We start from the raw sequence: 25,495 nt of genomic DNA, 5'->3' as shown, positions 1-25,495 counted from the left end.
TAGCAGAAAACTGGGGTGGGGGGGGGGGAAGAGGAGAGAAGATTTTTAAAAATCTTTAAAAAAATGAAAAAGAAAAAAATACACTCTCAGCAAATAACAGCAGATTTGAAGAGGCAGAGATAAATAATCAGTGATGTGGAAGACAGTACATCTGAAATCAAACAGGTTAACAGAATTGATAGATAAAAAGATAGAAAAAAATCCAACAGGGACTTAGGGATTTGAATGAAAACAGAAAATGCACAAACATACACATTATAGGCATCTAAGAAAGAAGAGAAGGCAAAGGGGAAAGATGGGGTTTTGGAGGAAATAATGGCTGAAAACTTCCCAAACATATTGAGGGAGATGAATATACATGTCCAGGAAGCACAATGCACCCCAAACTGTATAAATCCCAACAGGCCTTCCCCAAGACATATACTTGTCAAATTATCCAATGCTCAAGACAAAGAGAAAATACTAAGGCAGCAAGAAAAAAAGAGAACCATCACATGCAAGAGAAGCTCAATAATATTAAGTGCTGATTTTTCATCTCAAACATGGAGGCAAGATAGCAACGTTATGACATAGTCAAGGTACTAAAAGAAAAAAATTTCCAACCAAGAATAGTCTATCCAGCAAAGTTGGCATTCAAAAATGATGGAGAGTTAAAAATATTCACAGATAAACAGAAACTAAGAGAGTATGCCAATAAGAAACCTGCCCTTCAAGGAATACTAAAGGGAGTTCTACAGGACGAAAGAAAAAAATAGGAGAAACAGAGTTAGATGAGAGCGTAAGAACAACTATAAATACAAAAAGAGAAATAAAAACAACATATGACACACACAAATCCAAAGAAAATATGGCTAATGTAAGTAATTCCTTGAGAGTAATAACACTGAATGTTAACGGATTAAATTCACCTGTTAAGAGACACAGATTGGCAGAATGGATAAGGAAATATGACACATCTATATGCTGTTTATAAGAAACCCACCCTAGACTCAGGGGTTCAAGGAAGTGAAAGAGAATGGCTGGAAAACAATCTTATAAGCAAGCAATAACCAAAAATGGGTAGCAGTAGCTATACTAATGTTGGACAAAATAGATTTTAAATGCAAAATTATAGTGAGAGACAAAGATGGACACTACATATTAGTAAAAGGGGTAATCATTCAAGAAGAAAGAACAATCATAAGCATTTATGCAACTAACCAGGGTGCCTCAAAATATGTGACGCAAACACTGGAAAAACTAAGTGGAAGTATAGATGCCTCTACAATTATATGGGGGACTTTAACACACCATTATCACCATTAGACAGAACATCTCAACAGAGAATCCATAAAGAAACAAAGCCTTTGAATAATATATTAGAGGATCTGGACCTAATAGACATATACAGAACAGTACACCCAAATACAGCAGGATATACATACTTCTCAAGTACACAAAATCATTCTCTAAGATAGACCACATGCTAGGCCACAGAGAAAGTCTCAATGAATTCAGAAAGATTGAAATCATACAAAATAATTTCTCTGGCCACAGTGGAATGAAGCTGGAAATCTGTAAGGGTCAGAGAACCATATTAGGTACAAAGATATAGAAGTTAAGCAACACACTCTTAGACAAGGAGGAAATGTCAAAAGAAATCAGTAACTACCTTGAAACTAATGAAAATGACAACACAACATATCAAGACTTATGGGGTAGAGCAAAAGCTGTACTGAGAGTGAAATTCATAGCCATAAATTCATACATCAAAATAGAAGATGGTACCAAAATCAAAGACTTAACTGCACAATTGGAAAAATTAGTAAAAAACAACAACCAACTAACCCCAAAGGAAGAAAAAAGAAAGAAAGAACAAAGATTAGAGCAGAACTAAATGAAATAGAAAATAAGAAATCACTTGAAAAAACACACAAAGCAAAGGGCTGGTTCTTTGAGAAGATCAATAAAATTGACAAATCCTTAGCTAGACTAACAAAGAAAAAAAGAGAGAAGATCCAATACACAAAATAAGAAATGAGAAAGGGATATCACCATTGGCCCCATAGAAATAAAGACTATCATAAGGAGGAAACTTTGAAAAACTATATGCCAACAAGAAGGTCAATTTAGAGGATATGGAAAAATTCCTAGAAATGCATAAGCATCCTACTTTGAAGGAAGAAGAAATTGATGATCTCAACAAACCAATCACAAATAAAGAGAGAATCAGTCATTAAAAACCTCCCAACTAGGGGAAGGTCAACCACCACACCAGGGAGCAAAGAATACCTACAACTGAAAGCAGGAGAATTGCATCCAGCATCTATGTGGAATCTAAGCCCCCCTCTTGATATAGATGTGGAGTGGACACAACTATTCCAAGGTCCACAGGATGGAGGAATAGAGTAAGGATTAGAATGGACTTACTGATATTCTATTCATGAACTGTTGTGATTAGTAATCGAAGAAAATGTGGCACTGGTGTGGAGAAAGTGGCCATGGTGGCTGCTGGGGGTAGGGAGTGGGAAGAAGAGATGTGATGTGGGGACGTTTTTGGGACTTGGAGTCATCTTGGGTGGTGCTGTGGGGACAGTTACCAGAAACTGTATGTGCTCCCATGGCCCACTGGGTGGACTGTGGGAGAGTATGGGCTATGGTGTGGACCACGGACCATAAGGTGCAGCGGTGCTCAGAGATGTATTCACCAAGTGCAATGAATGTCTCATGATGATGGAGGAGGTTGTTGTTATGGGGGGAGGAGTGGGGTGAAGGGGTGGGGGGTGTATGGGGACCTCATATTTTTTTAATGTAACATTAAAAAAAAAAGACAAAAAATAAAAATAAAATAAAAAGTAGATTAAAAACAAACAAACAAACAAACAAAAAAACCCTCCCAACTAAGAAGAGCCCAAGGCCAGATGGCTTCACAGGTGAATTCCAGCAAACATCCCAGAAAAAACTAACACTAATCTTGCTTAAACTCTTCCAAAATCAAAATAGAAGAAATATTGCATAACTCATTCTATGATGCCAACATTACCCTAATACCAAAGCCAAATAAAGACACCACAAGAAAGGAAAATTACAGATCAATCTCTCTAATGAACCTAGATGCTAAAATCCTCAACAAAATACTTGCTAATCATATTCAACAACACATCAAATGAGTTATACACCATGACCAAATGAGATTCATTCCGGGTATGCAAGGATGGTTCAACATAAGAAAATCAATCAGTGTAATACACCACATAAAGAAATCAAAGGAAAAAAACCATATGATCATATCTATAGATGCAGAAAAAGCATTTGACAAAATGCAGCATGCTTTCCTGATAAAAACACTGCAAAAGATAGGAATAGAAGGAAACTTTCTAAACATGATAAATGGTATATATGAAAAAACCACAGCTAACATCATTTACAATGGTGAAATCTTAAAATCTTTCCCTCTAAGATTGGGAACAAGACAAGGATGCCCACTATCACCCTTTCTCTTTAATATTGTGTTAGAAGTACTTGCTTGAGCAGTGAGGCAAGAAGCAGATATAAAAGACATCCAAATTGGAAAGGAAGAAGTCAAAATTTCACTATTTTCAGAAAACATAATACTATACATAGAAAGCCCTAAGTAATCTACAACAAACTTCTAGACCTTATAAATAAGTTCAGTAAAGTTTCAGGTTATAAGATAAATGCAAAAAAATCAGTAGCATTTCTGTACACCAATAATGAGCGATCTGAGGGGAAATCAAGAAAAAAATACCATTTATAATAGTAAATTAAAAAATCAAATACCTAGGAATAAATTTAACTAAAGATGTAAGACTTATACACAGAAAACTAGACAACGGTGTTAAAGGATATCAAAGAAGAGTTAAATAAATGGAAGAATATTATTGTTCATGGATAGGAAGACTAAATATCATTAAGATGTCTATCCTACCAAAATGATCTACAGATTTTATGCAATTCCAGTAAAAATCAACACAGCATTTTCTACTGAACTGGAAAAACTATGAAATATATTTGGAAGGGAAAGAGGCCCTGAATAGCCAAAGACATATTGAAAAAGAAGAATGGGGAGTAATGGAAGTGTTCTGCATGATCCTGCAATGATGGATACAGGCCATGTTAAATATCACCAAAAATTTATGAAGGTGTGTAGTCTAAACCATAACGTACACCATAATGTAACCAAAAATTTATAAAAATGTACAGTCTAAAATGTAAGCCATAATATAAACCATAATGGAACCATGGTTAGTAGCTATGTTTCAATATCTGTACATCAGTTCCTGCAAATGTAACATCCACATGTAAAAAGATTGTTGGGGAAGGGGGGAAAGGGTTTGATGTTGAGTATATGGTGTCCCCTACATTCTATATGTGACTTTACATGACCTAAAACTTTTTGAAGACATAGTTTTTAAGAAGTGGATGTAGACACTGGGGAAGAAATAGAAGAGATTGCCTTGCCACTGTACATATAGGGCAACACCTATTACAGTGATGAAAGGCAAAACATTAAAAAAAATGTTTTCTTTTGATATTTTTCATTTTTAATTCCCCAATTTATTTTTACTTTATTTTAGTTTTTCTAAATTATTATATATTCTATTTCTAATCTTTAAACCTATCATTACCATTTCCTTTTCGTATTACTTGAATTTGGCAATATATTAGACTTCATTTTTGAAGAAGTTTTGGATCATAGAGGGGTTCAACTATGATAGGAGAGGAGCACTGATGTGGTGTGTCATTTATGGGGGATGCATGGGTGGAGGAAGTTCTCCAGGGCATGCATATTGGGTATATAAATATGTTCAGGTGTTCGTTGGGTATTGAAATATGAGGTAGAGCTTCACACAACAAGTGAGGGAGTGCTGAGTTCCCATTCTGGGAAACTCTTTTGCACTCCCCAATGGAGCAACAATAATCATCTAGGTACAAGGGCAAAGACCAGTGAAGAAGGAAGGTCCAATGATAGGCCCTTGATACTGATGACTATCCTTATGAGCCTTGTGTGCTTGAAATTTCAACTAGGCCTAGAACTGCAGGGTGCCTAAGAGTTACCTCCTGAGAGCCTCCATGTTGCTCAAATGTGGCCACTCTCTAAGCCGAACTCAGCAAGTAAATGCATTACCTTTCCCCCAGTGTGGGACATGACTCCCAGGGATAAGCCTCCCTGGCACCGAGTGATTACTACCAAGCACCAGCTGGTGATGCAACTAGAAAAAGACCTTGAACAAAATGGAGAAATGGTAAAGACAAATGAGTTTATATGGCTAAGAGACTTCAAAATGAGCTGGGAGGTTATCAGAGGGGTCACGTTTATGCACACCTCAGCAGGATCTCAGAGACAGTCAAAGTAGACACAACCCTAGGTAGCGGTGCTCCTGAGGGCTATGGAGACATCCAGGTCCTACAGACATGACAGATGGCTCTGGAGTTCAGTCCCTTGCCAGTGTGCCCTACTTTGGAATTTGTGCTCCAGAGTGTGATGGAGTGGGACTCAGATGTGACCTTCTAAACATGCCTCTTTTGTCACTTTTACTGAACCTGTGGTTGGCGCTAGGGTTGGTGTATTCTCAGGAGACTTGAATCCTTGTACTGTCTATGTACCAGCTGTGCCCTGAGACTCAACATAGTTGCAACACCTATCTCTGGCTCATTGGACTTACCCAGGTAAGCTATCAGGGAGGTGTGGATGGTCAGTCACCGCACCAGGGAACTGAATGAGTTCCCTGCAAGCAGGAGAGTTCTATCTATCAATCATGTGGGATCTAAGTCCCCTTTCAATTTAGAGGTGGAGTGGACATTGCCATCCCAGGGTCCTCAGGATGGAGGAATAAAATATGGATTAGAGTGGACTTACTGGTATTCTACTATAGAAATATTGTGACTCTAGCAATGGAAGAAATTATAGCATTGATATGGAGACAGTGGCCTCAGGAGTTGCTGAAGGCAGGGAGAGGGAAAAAGAGGTATGATATTGGGGCATATTTGGGACTTGGAGTTGTCCTCAATGGTATTGCAGGGACAGATGGAGGACATTATATATCCTGCCATAACCCACTGAATGGACTGGGAAAGAGTATAAACTACAACATAAACTATAAACCATGCTATGTAGCAATGCTCCAAAATGTACTCATCAAATGCAATGAATGTACCACGTTAATGAAAGAAGTTGTCAATGTGGGAGGACAGGGGTGTCTGTGGAATGGGGTATATGGGAACCTTTTAAATTTTTTAATGTAACATTTTGAGTGATCCATGTATCTTTTAAAAGAAGATAATAAAATAAAAAAATAAAAAATAGGCAGTCTAAAAAAATTGATGTGATAGAGAAATAAATTTACAAAACATTGGTTGGGGATGTTCTTTAGAAAGGAAAGGTTTTTATCAGAAGTTGAGACTGAACTCTGATAATGACATCATAGTTCACTGAAGAAACACTACAGATTTAACAGTAAAATGTTGGTAGCATAAATTTAATCCTAGAACACCGTAACTTTTCTCTTTAGGAACTGAAGGGCAGGCTAGAAAGGAGGTCTTCTTTTGCAGTTGCTAAGTAGTGAAGTGGGTATGGGCGGACAACAGATGAGAAGCAAAACTAAACACCATCAGCATCATTCCAGTAACAGAAAAATTGAGGGGTGGGGGAGAGGGTCCCTGAAGTTGACAAACAACCAGTGATAGACTGCAAAAAAATGATTAGAGCTGTGAGGAGTCATTAGAACCACACAGGAGGCAAACTTAGCAATAGGTGAACTAAGCCTAGGACTTGGTGTTCCTGCAATTGCACTCTCTTCTTCAAAATGGGTAGTTCATTGGACATTTTTAAATAGCTCAGAATTTGGAGTAAAACAAGTTTTTTCCTTCCTTGCCAGTCTTTCTTCCCTCCAGCCCATCCAAAATGCTTATTTCCACACTGCTTAGGAAAACCCTTTCCTCTGCCAAAAAAAAAAAAAAAAAGACAATTTACTTAGCTGAACATTCAGGCACTTCATGGTCTCATCTTAGTTTTCCTCTGAAATCTTACTTCTTAACACTCCTGTAATTCAAACCAACCTGAAGCCCCAGGCAATTTTGTTGATTCACAGTTTCCCTTGATAACCCAAACACAGTTAAGAACTTTTAGTTTAAACTGGAGGAGCCCCACAGGATTACCTACTCTCTTATTTTGTATTCAAGTGAGCAGATCCAGACAGGTAAAGTGATTTGCTAGTTAGTAGCAGAGCAAGACTAGAACCAAGTTTTTCTCTTTCTACTACGTCAGCCCACCAACCAGCATTACAGAATGAATGAATATCTAAAACAAGTTTTTGGGATTTAAAATCCAAGCTCAGCTAAGTAAATATTTTTGTTTGAGATCAATTCAAAATTAAATTTGGAAGATGCAGGTATTTTCTCTTGGTCAAGGAGAACTTTAATACTAAATAGCTCCGGGTGTTAGTCTGCTACATACTCAATGAACAAAAGAATAACTTAGAAAAATATATGTTTGTCTTCATATGTGAAATTTTTGTTATGTTTTGTGAGGGCAAAATTTACATTTGGTTTTATAAATATAAATTGGTGTTTTATTTTTGCACTATTGGTCCTCAAAATGCTCTTAAGGTCAAATCATAACTCAACCTTATTGCAAAGTCTTCATCACTCAAACAAGAGCAGCATTAAAAGTTGTTTGTTATTCGTTTTTTCATGTAAAATTCTCTGGCATCTGAACTGTGTACTTCTCCCTGCCCTGTCCCAAGATGGCTTCCTTCCTCATCTGTCAGGTCATTGTTGATCTTCTTCAGGAGGCTCTGGGAACCCAACCTGGGACCTCCCATGTGGGAGGTGGGTGCCCAACTGCTTGAGCCACATCCATTCCCCTAAACTGTGTACTTTATCACCTCCCAAACTTAGCTCAAACAATTTATTCCCCAAGTATTGGACACCCAGAGGAGGCATCATGAGACTTCAGGGAAGACTTCCCGAAGGGGGTGGGGCCTGAAGGAATTTGCAGGTGTGCCTAAGCAAGTGCTGAAAAATAAGGAAATGTAGATCAGGGAAAGAGAAAGAGAAATTTGAGTTCTTGTCATATACCATTGAATTGGAGGCAATATAGGTGGAAAAGAAGCTACTTAATCACCATTGCTAAATGGTAACCACTAAAAATTTTGCATCCCATTTCCTATAGTTATCAACTCAATTTTTTAGAACTTTGGTAAATCTTTTTAATTTTTAATTTTTCTTACTGTAATGGCAGGTAATAGTCATCCACCCACACAGAGTGGTTCTCACATTACCACAATATACTAGACAGAGTGACTCTTAAGGAAGTTTGGGTAAAACAGAAGTACTTTTCATCACCTCATAAAGTCTCTCAATCCAAAGAGCTTCTCTGGTTCCTGGGGAGATAGTAATTCTCAAGCAAGTGCAATGTGATTGGACGCAAACCCTCTAACACAAATTTTCCCCAATGTTACATGCTTTAGTCTCAAGAGGTATGTAGTTTCACTGCAGTGACTCAAGGCTTAATTTTCAAACCTTGAAAGTGCTGCTAAATGGCAGTGTCTAGTCACACACGTTCTATGTGAGTGATGCAGAGTATTGTCATGTATTGTGAAAGAGTCAAATGGGATTACACAGACACCTTTCCACTGGCTTCCCAGACTCACCTAACCCCTGAGGTTCCCAAGAAGAATCAAACCATGAGAATTACATTCCATCTGGCACCTACTGTGCAGGTGGGAGACTCATACTTCCAGGCCTGGTGATCCCATTGAGTCATGTCCCACTTCTTCCATTCTGATTCCTGCCCATACTTCTCCACTCCTCCATCACCTCTTTTTTTTTGGTTTTAAAACTTTGTATTTGCATATTTTAAAAACTGTGCATTTTAATAATTAAAATCATTGAACAACAACAAAATGGGCCTCTGATTAAAATGCACTTTACAGCCTGTAGGATACATTGGACCAGCTTTTGCTTTTACTCTAGATTTCACTGCTGTCCCACTCAGCTTCTTCCTTAACCAACATGCAAGTTCTTTACCTTCCCTGCCAGACAGGCTGATGGGAGAAACAGGCGACATGCCTTCCTTGTCAGTAGTTCTCGATTCTTTGATGTAAAAAGGGGCAACACAGTCATTTAAACTTGATACAACCTCTTTGCATCTTACAAAGTTAACAGCTAAAAGAAGTAAAATAAGAAGGTGATGCTTGTGAAACATACAGTGCCTATTGGCGGCCCACGCTTCCGTACAATTCGCCTACTTGCTTTTCCTGTTCCCTTGCTCCTTTGGAAGACAGTGGATATTTCTCTTGCGTTTGTCTTCTTCAGTTTCAACTTATTGAATTTCTCAATCTCAGCCATATCGAGGTGATCAGACCTGGTTGCAGAGGAAGACAAGCGAGGTGTGCGAGCAAGAGAAGTCCAGTCTGCGCAGTGGCTACTGCCAAGGGCTGCCTCCATCACCTTTTTACATGAGTATTTCCTCAGTCTGTTGTGGGCCACACTTTTCAGGTATCATCTTGGGAATGTTTTCATTGTATAAAAATAGAACCTGTCTTATTGTAAGGGGGCTTCCCACATTCGTGATGGAAGGACTGCTCTTTACATCTACCCCAAGCCCAGAGGGTCCAGAAGAAATAGCTGGCTTCCTAGTCAATCTGTACATATTGAGAACCTAATTTGTTAGTTCTGTTAAGACCTATACAGATCACAAACATATCATACAGAAAAATATTGAATATTCAATAGCATGGGAGAAAACGCTCAAAAAATAAAGACAAATGAAAAAAGCAACAAATAAGCCTGTATTTACAATATCTCAATTTTATTTATTTCCTTAACTATCAAAAAAAATCTGAAATGTTAACCATGGTGATCTCTCTAGCTAGTAGGATTATAGATGAATATTTCTTTCATTTAATACTTATTTCTATATTTTTGACAATAATAATAGCAATAATTCTATTTATTGAGTGCCAGGTACCGTCCTAAAAGATTTACATTAATTAATTCATTTAATTCTTACAATTCTAGAAGGCAGGTATTATTACAATGCCCAAAGAAGTTGAGGCACAAAGTGGTCAAATCACTTGTCCAAGGTCACATAGTAGGTGAATCACAGAGACAAGATTCAAACCCAGCAAACTGGCTCCAGTATCAGTCGTAACCACCACTCCATGCTGCCTCTGGAATAAGTATTGTTTTTGTTTTTAAGATTTGTTTTATTTATTGATTCCTTCCTGCTGTTTGTGGTCGCTGACTGCTCTCTGTGTCCATTTGCTGTGTGCTCTCTCTGTCTGCTCATCTTCTTTTTAGGAGGCATGGGAAATTGAACCTGGGACCTCTCTTGTGGGAGAGAGGCACCCAATCACTTGAGCCACCTCAGCTCCCTGGTTTGTTGTATCTCTCATTGTCTTTCCTCTTTGTGTCAGTTTTGTTGTGTCATCATGTTGCGCCTGCCCACCGCGCCAGCTCGCCTTCTCCAGCGGGCACCAGAAACCGAACCAGGACCTCCCACGTGGCAGGTGAAAGCCCAATCATCTGAGCCACATCGCTTCCCAGGTATTGTTTTATAACACATAATTTATGTTTCACAACAAATAAATATCATGTTTCTTTAAAATAAAGGAAAAATTACTTATTTTTTAAAAGAAATACAGGTCAAGGTAGCTAAGGAGAGAGAGGAGTGTGAAAGAGACTTAGGAAAGAATGAGTATCTAAAAAGGAGCCAGGAGTCCTGGTAACTTTCCCACTAGGTAGTTGTGGGACCCCACACTTAACATCACTGGGTTTGTTTCCTCTACTGTATAGTGAAAGAGCAGACAAATCTATTTTCTAGAGAAGGAATTACTGAGCAGATTACCAATAGTTGGTATGAAAGGTTGTGAAAGATGCATAGTCATTTTAGACTTAGCCATCACATTACTGATTGTTCTATAACACACTGTCTTTGTATTATATTTACATTTTAAAATCACCATGTCAGTTTTAGCAAATGCAATAAGAGTACTAAAACAATTAATTAGTCAAAGGGTATGATTAATATATAAGAATACAAGTCATTTTTTTTTAAAGACAAAAGTGATGAGAAAATGGTGAATGTTGTTTATGCAAATGGAATGTTCTAGCAGCATGCAGGATTTAGGGGCAACAAACAAAATTTTCAAAGTGAAAAGTGCTCAGTTGATGCAATCAACAATAATCACTGATGAGAAAACATAACCAATAAAATGGAACAACTGATGAATAGGGGTGGTGAGAGGGAACATCCTTGATGTGTTCCCAATCTTAGGGCAAAAGCATCTAGTTCCTCAGCATTAAGTATGATGTTAGCTATAGGCTTTTTGTAGATGCTCTTTATCAAGTTGAGGAAATTCTCTCCTACTCTTAGTTTCCTGAAGTTTTTTTTTTTTGCCTTTCGTTTTTTGAGGTGCTGAGCGCTGGGGATTGAACGTGGGACCCATATGTGGGAAGCCAGTGCTCAATCACTGAGCCACATTGGCTTCTCTGAGTTGGTTTTTTCATTTGTTTTGCTTTTTTGTTTTGTTTTGTTTTTTCAGGAGGCATCAAGAACTGAACCTAGGACTTCCCATGTGGGAGGCAGGAGCTCCACCACTTGAACCACATCCCCTCCCCCCTTTTTTTCTTTTTTAATCAGAATGGGTGTTGAATGACTATTCTTCTTTAGCCTAATGATGTGGTGAATTACATTAATTGATTTTCAAATGTAGAACCAGCCTTGCATATCTGGGATAAATACCACTTGGCTGTAGGGTATCATGTTTAAACATTGTTGTATTTGATTTGCTAATATTTTGTTGAGGGTTTTTGCATCCATGTTCATGAGAGATATTGATCTATAGTTTTCCTTTCTTTTAATATCTTTATCTCAGTTTCATATTAGGGTAATGCTAGCCTCATAGAATGAGTTAGAAAGTGTTCCCTCTGCTTCTATTTTCTGGAAGAGATTTTAGAAAATTGTTATCATCTCTTACTTAAATGTTTGGTAGAATTCACCATTGAAATCATCTGGGCCTGGAACTTTGTTTTGAAAGATTATTATTGATTTATTTCCTTCAATGAATATGGGTCTCCTCAGATTATCTGTTTCTCTTTATGTGAGTTTTGGTACATTGTGTCTTTCAAGGAATTGATCCATTTTATCTAAGTTATCAAATTTGTGGGCCTAGAATTGTTCATAATATTCACCCATCTTTTTACTGTCCATGGGATCAGTGGTGATGACACCTCATCCATTTCTGATATTAGTAATTTGTCTTCTTGCAGGATATGCCTAGGCCAATAATTCTCCAGAAGCGAAGGACATGAATTTCTAGGCTGAAAGATCCCATTGGGTAGATGAACCTGGTCCACAGACAGGCATCCTTTAATGAAAGTTCATAACACAATGAAAGAATCCTACAATATTTCAGAGCGTTAAAAACAGATTTCATGCAAAGGGTCAAGTATCAGAATGTCACTTGACTTCTCAACAACACTAGAAGCTAGAAAACTAGAAAACAATGAACTGAGACCTTCAGAATTTGCAGGAAATTTCCAAACTAGAATTCTACACCCAGATAAGCCATCAATTAAGTGCAAGAGTAAAATAATGTAACTTATGGACATGTAAATTCTCAAAAGCATACTTTCCATAACCCTTTCTTAAGAATTTATCAAAGCGAGTGCTCCATGAAGTGAGGGAGGAAACCAACAAAGAGGAAACCAAGAAAACAGGAGTCAGCACAGAAGAGAAGTGAAGGGAGATTTCAGAATGCCAGCTGTGCATCAAGGCTAGAAAGCAATTGGTTCAAACAGGAGGACGGAGGGCTCCATGCTGGAGGGCTCGGGGCAGGGTAGAGAAGGAACTAACATTGTCTGATCGTTTTGTTGTGTGGAAAATACCAAGGAGAGATGTTTTACAGGCCCATTGGAATACTTGGAAATAATTAGCAATAGGTTTCTAGAAAATGAAGCAATTGAAAAAATAATTATTTTCTCCAAAGAACTGTATAAAAATGAAATACAATCATACTTCACAGTTTAGCTCTGCAGTGAACAATAATTACAAAGTTAGACTAATGTAAACTGAATATTAATTTAATGTAATATAACTTGTGAGAGGCCCTGAACGACTGAGAATTTTCCACTGTGGCCCCTGCATGTTCTTATGCCCTGACTGAGCCCCTAACTCTTTCTCCCATCTCTGTATGAATCTGAATTACCCAATGACTAATCTGCAAGAACATTTCCTCCCTCTTCCAAGAACTACCACTGACCAGATTTTTCTGACACCAGCTAAATTCTGGCTCTCCCCTCCTGCTAAAATTCTATGAAACATTCAGCCCCACTTCCTTGCCTAAAAGGTTCTTAGCTTTCACATACCTGGCATTTTCAAATAAAGAGTTATGTTATTAGTGCTCTGGCTGATTTTCTTTCGTAAACTACATTGCAAAAATGGAGGAAGGAAAGTTGGGGGTGTGTATAGTAAGAGAGCTAAATCCTCACCCATGACAAGAAGAAGTCAATAGAGTCTATCTAAAATTGATAATCAAGAACAAGCCACATGAGTTAGGTATTTGGAAATACATAGTTAGGTGATTAAACAGCTAAGAGTTGAAAGGGGGTGTCTCTGGGGAGTGGGATTACTGTTTTTGTTATAGTTCTTTAAGATGCTTTAATTCACAAAATTGGCAATTATGTAATCAAGCGTGTCTCTAAATTATCCCAATTAAATGACCCCAACATATAGAGATGTCAAATGCTTTCTTGGGGGCTTTAAAGATTAGGATCCAGAGGGTCCCCTCACCCCATGCAATTAAGAAATTAATATAAAGCAGGAAGCCAGAATGCACTTCTGCCTGCCACTCAGGCCTCTTAGCTATTCTGAGTAAGGCAGAAAAATTGCCAAATGGGGTATGTGAGGTTAATTTTATATGTCAACCTGACTATACTATGGTGCCCAATTGTTGGGTCAAACAACTAGTCTAGATGTTGCTGTAAAGGTATTTTGTAGGTGTAATTAAAATCTACAGTGTTCTTGAAGTAAAGATCACCTTCAATAATGTGGGTAGACCTCATCCAAACAGTTGAAGGTCTGAAGAGCAAAAGCCGAGATTTCCCAGAGAAGAAATTATGCCTCAGTACTACAACACCAGCTCTGTCTGAATAGCCAGGCTGCCAACCTGTCCTACAAATGTCAGACTTGCCAGCCCCCACAATTGCAGGAGCCAATTCCTTAAAATAAATTTCCTAATAGTCCTTTTATTCCTGGAGACCCCTGACTCATACAGGGTACCTGGGGCTTCTGGAAAAATGTCATTGTTCCCTCTGGAAGAAGAATAGGGGGATTCTTTTTGGTTTTCTGTTCTCCAACTTAGTTTTTCTTCTGTGCTACTCTTTCCAGTCTACGTTTTCTTAAAAGTACTTTTAAGTCTTTTTTCTAGTTTTCTATTCCCTTTCTCTTAATCTGTTTCCTCCTCACTTAAGTTCTTTTTCTCTACAGTTTTTTTCCTTTCTAATCTTTCATTCTTCCCACCATTCCCACACTGCCTCCCCTCTCACCTTGATTTCTCTAAATCGTATCTGGTACACATGTTCATAGATAGGCCAGGTGATTTGGAATTTTGTCTCTAAATTTTTCAAGTAGTTAACTGAAGCCACCTCTGCCTTTTGAATGCAACTTGCTCAACTGTAAAAGTGGCTACTATTCCTCAAGATGCTGTATATTAGTGGCTGATACCCTTGAAATTCTTGAGAGAAAGTAACTTAAGAACTATGATCTGCTTAATTCAAATTGTAGACTATTGTCTTCACAAATAATTTGAATGTTTTCTTGCCCTATTGAAATGCCTAGAGAACTTTTTCTAGAATAACAATAGAACATGACAAGACATAAAATGAAACCAATTTTGTAAAAGTTGTCCTTTCAACAAGTGAAAGAAAATCAGTCAGTGAATTACAGTTCTTTACTCCCTAGAGAAATACCATAATCAGATTCCAAGAATGAAGTTAGATTTTAGGCTATGTTTTAATTTTTAACCTTCTCAAAATGTTTGACTGAAAATATTAACCTATTAAGGCAATGTCTTTGCTTTTCTTCTTTTAAAACCTTAAGTCTGGGGGCTTTAAAAATTTCCAGTCACATAGACATGTGCAAAATTGATTTATAAGAGTCAAAGCTCAGAAAATGTGGATATGTAAATAATTATGGTTCTTTAAATACACTAACATTTGCTGATTAAAGTATTTTGATGTGGTACTATTGCTCCCTGCAAAGTAAGCCTTTTTGACTGAAAAGCTTCAGGCTAAATCGAGAACATAAAGGGCTTCATGGCCTATCTGTTATTACTGGGGAATTTAGATTTCATACAAACTTGTCTTTATTTTAAATGTAGTTTAGTTATTAGTAAAAGCACACATCTCAAACTAAATAACCAGTCCACATTTTTTCCTAACACAGGAGGAGGCCTCTCTGAAGGTTTTTCCAAGGTTACTACTTAGTGGTCAAGCCAAAAATAAACCCTTGATGGCTTTACTAAGCAAATTCAACAGCACACACAACACCAGCCCATGGAGAACTGGACATAGTTACCCCATTAGCCTCTCCCTCCAGCACAGCCCACATTCCTCCATCTCCTAATTAGAAACCTAATTAGGATTCCAAAATTAAATGCTAAATGGGGAGGGAGATCTGGTCCCAGGCAACGATTCTTGGAACATCAAACACTCTCCTCTGTCCTCTGTGAGTACAGTGAGCTGTGAGAAGAGAGCCGGGACAGCAGGACTGTTTGTGAAGCAGGCTAGTAAGATAGGAGATTAATAGACAGATCTGGAACCTGGCAGAATCCATGTGGACATCTGTTACCCCCAAGATGGCTGCTGGAAGACCCCCACCCCCAAGATTCTGCCATCCAGAACAAAGACTTCTTCTGGAAGCAAAGAAAAGCCCCGGATATTCCCCAAGGACTTTATCATTGGGTCCTCACTGGGGGACTGATGGGCGGAGTAATCAGTCAAAACAGCAAACAGCCAAAACCCCTCCTCCACTATTAGCAAAGGGGTGGAATAATTAGTAGTTTATAAAGCAGACCACTTGCCTCTGGACTGGTTCCTGCCCTCTGCATGCTGCTCTTGCCATTTTCCCTCTGCCATGTGGCCACGCAAGTAAACCTGGATATTTATAACCTATAATAGGGAATTGTAGTCTGTAAATTAGCCCTCTTTATCACTTTTCAGCCCCTATCTCTCTACCTGGGACCATTGATCTGTTATTTTCTCCCATTTCTCTTCCTGAATAAATTACTGACCTAACCCACCCCGCGTGCTCTTGAAATTCATTTCTGCAGCATAGCCAAGAACCTAGACAAAATCCGGTAGCATTTAGAGTCATTTGACTTGCTGAAGGGCAGTGTTTACTCTCAACTGTCTGAGAGGAAAGCTCTGTTGCATAAATTGCAAACTCTGAAAAGATAAAAAATTTAAAGACCCAAACACCTGCCTTGTGCTTTAGGACTTAAAAGGGAAGAAACAAATGTTCTTTTTATAAGCTCAATTATTATTACCAAGGCCACAGGAGGGGACCATGAGGCAGTCCCCTCAAGAATTCCTAGTTCCAGCTAGGCAGTGTCTCAACAGTGCTGAGCGACTTCTTCAGTTACTATGGCAACCAAAATTAGAAGTGCTTTTGCAACACTAACAGAAACCATCTTTTGAAGTGCTTCTGTGAATCACATTGAATACTAATGATGCAAGCTTGAGTGATACACTATTTTTTCAAACTTAAAAAAAAAATAACGTGATAAATACTCGTTTCAGATTCCCACTTGTAATCTTAATTTCAAGTTGTAATCAATATTTTGGTCTGGTTTTGTTTCCCTTTTGGACTCTCGTGGCCGCGAGTGCAAATACGATTTAATCTCCCAATTTATCAGAAATGCACGGTTGAGATCTTAGAAGGTGATTCATTCACTCTTATTTTGAAACGGGATGGGAAATTGGGTGGGGGAGGGGGACTAACAGTCTCGTCTACTAAACTCTTGAGGGCAAAAACGGGGTGGGGAAAGTGGGGTCGGACGGGGAAGGGAAGGGAGAGGAGGGAAAAAAAAAAAGGAGAAAGGAAATTTTTACAAAAGGGCAGACGACTGACTCTTCGCTCTCCTTACTAGGGCTAAGAGCCTCTCTATTCGCCCTATTGTGTCAGAAAAGACATTTTAAAGACCCCATCGAGATCATTTCCTGAACGAGTCTCCGAGTTCTAGAGCTCCTGACATTCCTGGAGGGACATTCGGGAAAAGACAAAGGTTTTCCCACACCAAGTACAGGCTTTCCGAAGCAGCACCTTCCTCCAGGCACGTCCTGGCGAGGGGGTGTGGTGGGAGCTGCCCTGGGCCCCAGCCGCCGCCTGTTAGTTTCCTCCACTGTCAGCCCGGGTCGACCCTTGCAGGTCTCAACGCCTGTTACAAACCACGCAGATTGGGGCTCTGCTCGAGCGCACCTTCTGTGCAGGCTGAGCTGCCGTCCTCCGCTCACGTGTGGTCGCGGCCGCGGCCACGGGCGCACGCCCGCGCGCGCACTCTGGCCTCGGGCTCTAACTCCCCCTCGGCTCGCGCGCAGATCGGCCGCGGGCCGGGGAGCGCCCCCAGGGAGACCCGGGCCTTCTCCTCCCCTCATTCCCTCGCCGGGAGTTGGGTCTCCCTTCGCCGTCGGGCCGCAGGGAGAAGAGGCGCCCTCCCCAGCTACCCGGTGGTGCAGCCTGGCAGAGGAGAGAAGGGAGGGGAGGGGCGCGGGGCCGGCGCTCGCTGCGAGCCGGGGCCCCTCACTTACCTCGGCGGCCCGGCCGGCTCCCCCGCTCCGCAGCGCGGCGCCCCGCCGAGCCGCGGTGGTTGGCGCGGGAGCGGGCGGTGCAGGGCGCGCGGGCGCCGCGGCGGGCGCCGCAGGCTCTGGGAGCTGTCAGGGGCTGCCGGCCTGACCCACCAGCGCCCCGGCAAACTCCGCTCGCGGGCCCAGGGGTGCCCCGCCGCGATCCCTGAAGGACCAATCCCGAGCGGAGGGCCGGCTTGGGGTGGGAGTAGGGGGAGGGAACGCGGGAGCGGCCGGAGACAGGGGACGCGGGCACAGACCTCGTCCGCCCGTTTCTATGGCAGCTGAGAGGGAGGCTCAGAAGGGAGGGGGGTGCGCGGCGCGGGGACACCCATCGCAGACACCCGGGGAAGGGGGGGCCAGGCCTGCCGCAGGAGGCCTGCCTCCTACAGCGCGGAGGGGAAGCGGCGACACAGCGGAAAGCCGATTGACACAGCTCCCACCTACTCAAGCCTCCTACTGAGCTGCTCTAAGCTCTTGAGCAAGGGTTTCCGTGTCCTTTGGAGACCTAGGAATCCTCCCCAAAGACGGAGGCTTCCAGAAAACCACCGGGACAGCTTCTCCTGGTGAGTCCGCCAGGGTTTACGCTCTGCTGAAAGAAATGGTAATGCTCTGCCCAGATTCCGCTCATATGAGGCTTTGGGGTGCCACTCGGATGGGGCACCCTAAATTCCGGCCCAGTTTTCAGCTATGACGCTCTGGCTAATGGTACGTGCCAAATATTTTTCCAGTTAACAAGTAAACCAAGTCACTGAATTGAGTGTAGAACTGGGAATGAGATTCATAGAATATTAAAACACTAATGTTATCTACTGAAACTGAAGCCTCGTTTTGCAGGAGAGGAAACTGAGGTCAGGTCATTTAGCAAGGGTCTCGGAGCTGGTTTGTCATAGAGCTGGGGCTAGGTGCGCTTACACACAGCCTTGCAAGCACTCCTACCATTTCATGCCCCCTGATCCTGTATTTAGGATTTCCAGGGAAGTATTTACAAAAGCAAAAGAGCTGAGAAGAATACATCTAAAATTATTTTATGGTAGAAATTAGGGAACGGAAAGATTCCTTCTTTTGCTGACTATTTGCTAAGCTCTATTCTAAATGTTTTTACAAATATTAACTGATTAAATCCTCGTAATAGTCTTATGTGGTAGGAACTGTCATTATCATCCCACTTTTCCCAGATGAGAAAACAGGCTCAGAAATGTTAATATGACTTGCTCAAGGTCACACAGCTAACCATTGGTGGTCTGGGATTGAACCCTAGCAGTTTAACTTCAGAGTGGTGATCTTCCTAATTACCCTCTGCTGCTTCTTTGTGATGCCAGAAGGGGGCAGGAACAGGAAGAGCAAGAAATAAAACCTTGGACAGCTCCAGGGACTGGCCATGGAGACTGACAAGAAAACCAAAGAACTCTGATAATTGCTTCTTCCTTTGAGGAGAATGCTCCTGAATTTGTGTAGGATAAGCATTATCCTCAAAAGACAAGAGGATTTTTTTTTAGGCTAAAAAGATTTATTATTTTATCTCTCCCCACCCCAAGAAGAATTTTTAAAAAGAGTAACCTTTTAAAAATAGTACATGACATCAATCTGTTTTCTTTCAAAAGCAATGGTCAAAGAAAAGGAGAAAGGAAATTCTTATATATATAAAAGGACAGATGACTGCATAATTCTTAAATAAATAAAAATCCCTTGAATCTGAAATATGACAATATGCAAGATAATATTTCATAGGGAAATTGCCTAGAAACGTAGAGCCTCAAAATCCCAACCTGACATCGATTTTCTGTAGGCACAGTTCCATCAAGCCTCATAAAGCATCCATAGAGTAAAGCTGATGCCAGATTCTAATGGCTTAAAGGTTACCGAAGACTTCAGGTTATCACAGAAAAGGAAAAGTAGAATTCAGCATCAGCTATCAATCAGTTCAGTGATCATATACCAATGGCCATACTCCAGGGGAGCCCCCTGCCACTCATTTCTCTCAGCCGTGCTGCCAGAACTTACTTCCTTTCCAAACAGTACCCCTTCACACTTTCCTTTCCTTTTGTAGATATAGGACCCCCAGGACTTTGCATTCAAGTTCCTTCTCTTACAAAAAAGTTTTTTTTTAAGATTTATTTATCCTCCCCTCCCCTTGTCTGTTCTCCATCCATTTGCTGTGTGTTCTTTGTCCGCTTCTGTTGTTGTCAGCGGCACAGGAACCTGTGTTTCTTTCTGTTGCTGTCATCTTGCTGTGTCAGCTCTCCGTGTGTGCTGTGCCATTCCTGAGCAGGCTGCACTTTCTTTCGCGCTGGGCGGCTCTTACGGGGCACACTCCTTGCGCGTGGGGCTCCTCTATGCGGGGGACACCCGTGTGGCGACACCCCTGTGTGGCAGGGCACTCCTGTGCGCATCAGCACTGCACATGGGCCAGCTGCACACGGGTCAAGGAGGCCCAGGGTTGAACTGCGGACCTCCCATGTGGTAGGCGGATACCCTATCCACTGGGCCAAGTCCCTTCCCACAAAACTGTTTATTTTTCTAGAAAGGGTCCTTCAGCAGTAGGTGGTTACAATGTAACAGTATATGGAGGTTAAAAATTGTAGTTTTGATTAATATTGAAAATACTTTCAATATATTAAGTGAAAAAACAAAGGTTACAAAACAGGATGCAAATTTGATATTTATGACTGGAAGGAAATATGCCAAAACATTAGAAATGTTTTTATCTGGTAGAATCAGAGGTGATTTAAATCATCTCCTGAACAGTTTCCAGTATTTTTTGCATTTTCTACAATGGGCATATGTATCAGAAAAAATATTTTAATGTAAAAAAAACATTATTTCCCAAAAGGATTAATGAACACTCTAAAACCCATAAAGGCAGTATAGGTATAGCTCCATGGTTATTGGGAAGCTCATTAAAATTAAGTTTTTAAGCCCTACTCCCTTGTGTTGGCAGGAAGGAAGTAATATACATTCTTAGAAATAACCTCAGATGGTTCTAATGGTCTGTGCTCTGAGAAATATTGACAGTGGCTAAAAATGCACTTTTGAATCATAGAGCTATACCTTGAATGCACACTCTACTACTTACTAAATATAACTACTTACACTTCGGTTTCAAGTACCTTTTAATCTCAGTTTCACTATTTGTAAACTGAGGTTGTTGTGAGAATTAGAGATAACATTTCTGGAAAATAGTAAAATACATTTTCTCAACTTGGAGTCTATGGGTTTAGGCTGGTTGGCAAGAGGATCTCCCACTGAAAGTATGTTACTTTCATCAGAATCTTTAAGTAGCTGGGACCCAAAGAATGTGAGAGATCCTTCTAGTAAGTGCTTCAGAAATGACAATTATTACAGGTTGTAGGAGATAATTCCACAATTGGCATTATTCAAGGGTATTCAGGGACATTCCACTCTCATTTTCTGGAGGAAAAGAAGCCAACTTTTATCAAAATCCTTTTCCTTAACTTTATAGGGACTTTTAGGAACTATTATTTTCATGGTGAGGAAATTCATTTATATTTAGCAGTTTGTTTTGCTTTCCTTATTTGTTAAATTCCAGCAACATTAAAATAATTAAAACTAGGGAAAAGGACTTTGGCCCAGTGGTTAGGGCGTCCGTCTACCATATGGGAGGTCCGCGGTTCAAACCCTGGGCCTCCTTGACCCGTGTGGAGCTGGCCATGCGCAGCGCTGATGCGCGCAAGGAGTGCCGTGCCACGCAAGGGTGTCCCCCGCAGGAGTGCGCCCGTGAGGAGAGCCGCCCAGCGTGAAAAGAAAGAGCAGCCCTGCCCAGGAATGGCGCCACCCACACTTCCTGTGTGCCGCTGACGACAACAGAAGCGGACAAAGAAATAAGAGGCAGCAAATAGACACCAAGAACAGACAACCAGGGGAGGGGGAGGAATTAAATAAATAAATCTTTTAAAAAAATAATAATAATAATTAAAACTAGCATGGTGATCCTTTTTAAAAAAGTTATCTCTGCACATTTGTGTCTATATAACCGTGTCTGGAATGTAATGTTAAAAATAGTGGCTTCTGATTAATGGGTTGAGGGGTTTTTTCATTTTTCTAAAAGATGTGAATATTTTACTTGAGGGAATGTAACTTAATAACAAAAGGTAGTGGCTAAGTGAGAGGGTCACTACCTCTCCCTCCACGAGTCAGTTTATCCTCTAATTCTATTGATGTTCTTCTAGGTACTTTATTAAATTCACTTAGATTTTCCTCATTTAACTATTAATACTCAATACTGAACTTTCTTCCTAATGTTCAAATAAATACAACACTTTAGTTTAAAAAAAAAAAGTTATGATTTTGAAAAAGCCCACAGTAATTTTCACTGAGTTTCTGAGTCCCACTGTAATGTAACAACTGCACTTCAATCTTTTAATGAAGCCAGGTGTAGTAATTCGTGGAGTACTTACAGTTGGCATTTGACCATTTTTTACAATTGAACAATGAAGAGCTGAAGGCTTTGAGCCCACTGATACTTTCACAAAACTGCCAATTTTATGGACTTATAAAAATCAAACTTAAATCAAGTTACCTTTGTTTTAGTCCGTAGTCTTTAATAAGCATTTTATTGGAACTAAGCCTCCAAGTCTGTATTATATCATGATTCATTAATAACTTTTCCCTCCATAGTATTTCCTAATTATAAATTCCTTAGATATTTCTCAAGACCCAGTTACTGTTCTAATATAGCTACTTCCACCAGATCCTCCAACCATAGATTTAATGATCAGCAATTACTCAAGTGAATTCATACAATGGCAATTGCTTCACAGTAGGTATGCAGTAACATTTTGTGTCTACAGTATATTTTAATACATAAAGGGAGCCAAAGTATTCTTACTCATATCTTTAGGTTTTAAATTTTATTGATCTCTAATATTTCATCTTTGTGGAATTATTTCAAAAAGATTATAAAAGCAGTTACTGCGAATAAGTAGGAAGCTCTTGACATTATAATGAATGATAACGTAAACAATAATACCGACCTACATTATAAAAGCCCCTCAAAAATCTCATTCTACTGGCCAACTTTAAATCTGAGCTTCTTCGAAGTACCCTATGTTAAGTGGTTGTCCAGGTGTGCTCCCAGGACTACCAGCATCATTACTGTTAGAGATGGAAATTCTTGGGCCCTACCCCAGGCCAAGTGAATCAGCAATTCTGGGAGTGGAGTCCAGCAATCTGTGTTTTTAACGAGATTCTGACCAGCACTGAAGTTGTGGAACAATTGCCTAGCTGGTGTAGTCTAAGTGCAAGGAGATACAAAGAGAAATTTGCTGCATGAATCATGGCAGCTTTTCAGACCTTGTCACCTCCTCCCCTAACACCATTAAGGGGTGGCATGCGGCATTATCCCACTGTGTAATCCAGTGTTTCGAGAGATCTCATACAGAGGTTAACTGTATTTTAGTGATCAGAAGAGTAGGCTTTGGAGTCTGTCTCCATGGTTTAAACACTGGCTCTACTCCTTACCAGCTGCTTCTCATCTTCTCCTGTTTCCTCCATCTATAAAATGAGAGCTATTAAATACAGTAAACTCATGAAGTCATTGCAATAATTAAATGTAAAGTGCTGACATATAAATGATTCATAAGTTACAGCAACGTTACAATGGGATTTTTCTTTACCAGGCTACATTTTGGTACACATGTCAAGGTAGGCACTGCTTCAGCTGAATGAGTCACATTTACTGTGACACTGTAGGAAGGGCATGGAGAAAAAATTCACTTGCTGCTTGCTACTAAAAATGTCAACAGGGTTGGTGAAGCAACATTTACAGAACACTTGGAGCCAAGTAGAATTTTAAGATATCCTGTTAAGTCCAGAATATCGTATTTATAACAGATATAAGAAGTTAATGACAACTTCTGTATTTATGATTTTAAAGCAACAGACTTCTAGGCCTCTAACTATGAAAGGATCATTATTTGGTGGTGGTGGTGAGGGTTTGACAGTTTTAATTCCTGCTGCTTCTCATTCGAAAATCCTTTATGGCAAATTCTGTGAAAGCTATTGCACAGTTTAACACATTACACAGAAAAAACATTTAGCAAAGGTTTCTCTATCCTGATGTAACTAACACAGAGGTCAGTCTTGACCTAGTGAATTCAAAGATATTAAGTTTTCTCCAATAAAATCAGGCTTTCAGTGTCAGGTATTTACTTGTAACTCTGCATGTAACAGTTAAAACACTATTTCCAGATGATACTCTTAGTGACTGTCTGATCACTTCTTTAAAAGAATAAACCATGTTAAAATCAAATTGTGAATTAAAATCTACTTGTCTTAATTTACATTTAGGTCAGTCCATACTGTTGGATTATTCACAGTATAAAATGAGCAGTCTATTTAAGCAGTGATTCTTAACCTTTTTTGTTCCATGGACCCTTTTGCTAGTCAGGTGAAAACCACGGAGCTGACTAAGTCCACACTAGACTGTGTATTATTTAATAAATATATCACACCCGCACCAACATGTCCCCACAAGAATTTTTTTTTATTTCAATTCAAGCTCACGGAACCCTTGTTAAGAACCCCTGGTTTAAAGGAACTTCATGAATCGTTCTGAAATCTTTAAATTCCAAACTGAAGGTAACAGAAGCATTCAACTTGTATGAAAATATTCCTACTTTCAGGAGCATGTGATTAAGTCAGCCCTTTTAAATTAATAAGACCTTTTATAAAAGCCTTCTGCTTCTTACACAATTAAGAAGATTTCTAGGTTTTAAATATATTAGTGTTAAGTTTTCCTCTTGTGTTAGACAGTTGGAGAGGGAGAAGAGATCTCATGTCCACCTCCAGTGGCACTTGGGATTCCTATGTGATGACCAATGCTGCACTTGCCCAGTTGTCTCTCTGTGGACTTGGCTAGAAAACCTCATAGGAAAAAAAGCCTGAGAAACACCATTGCAACAAAATACCCAGTTCAGTACTTGAAGCAAATACACACCATGGCTTTTAACAGCTGTTTTGTTATATGTAAAGTGCTAGACAACATAAGGTTTACCATTAGCGGATAGTGTTCTTCTCACAGTCAAATTCCCTGGCATTCTTAGCAAACTAATGCCTTTGTACCTATCATACGGAAATGAAAAATTAATTATAATGTCCCTCAAACCCATCTTGAAAGACCTTGCCAAACCTGAAAACTTAGTAATTTTAATTTTGATATGCCTTTGCCCTGTATCTCCTACCTTGTGGACAGAGCTCCGGGAAGATTATGTTTAAAAATAAACCTTGTTTCATATCTTGGCTTTAAGAGCACAGACTAAAGATAGCTATTTTCAGCATTCAAAAATCACTAGATAATAGGTATTAATTTACATATTTCAGACCACTCTGTCAGGGCATTTTTTTTTCTTTCTTTCTTTTTTTAAACACAATTAACTCAGGAACATGGGCATCCTAAGGCAGACTGACAATTCAATGCAATATGATGTAATTTTCAGTATTTTCAGACTTCAAAGAAAAAAATATAAAAGTAACTTTTGTGGCAGGTACCAACCCAATTGCTAAACAGACTTGGAAATGTTCATACACTCTTTTGATAAAAAGAAAAACAACCCCCTATTCCTGTCTCAATTTGTGACGTTTCCAATTGTGGGAAGCCATTCTTTTGGGTGTATTTCATGAATGT

At 39.8% G+C, this 25,495-nt stretch overlaps 1 protein-coding gene across 1 annotated transcript in view; it reads right to left on the bottom strand.

Annotated features, from left to right (window-relative positions):
- The window catches only part of NIM1K (NIM1 serine/threonine protein kinase), a 97,926-nt gene extending 79,943 nt beyond the window's left edge, over nt 1-17,983 (bottom strand). The window contains exon 1 of the mRNA XM_012530766.4: nt 17,815-17,983. The gene's annotated coding sequence lies outside the window, so the exon portion shown is untranslated. The remainder of the gene's footprint in view (nt 1-17,814) is intronic.
- Nucleotides 17,984-25,495: the final 7,512 nt, after the last annotated feature.

Source organism: Dasypus novemcinctus, chromosome 2, assembly GCF_030445035.2.
Source record: "Dasypus novemcinctus isolate mDasNov1 chromosome 2, mDasNov1.1.hap2, whole genome shotgun sequence".
In the NCBI taxonomy this organism is placed as follows: domain Eukaryota; kingdom Metazoa; phylum Chordata; class Mammalia; order Cingulata; family Dasypodidae; genus Dasypus; species Dasypus novemcinctus.
The sequence above is the reverse complement of the archived record's forward strand: the minus strand, read 5'-3'. Positions and strand labels throughout refer to the sequence as shown.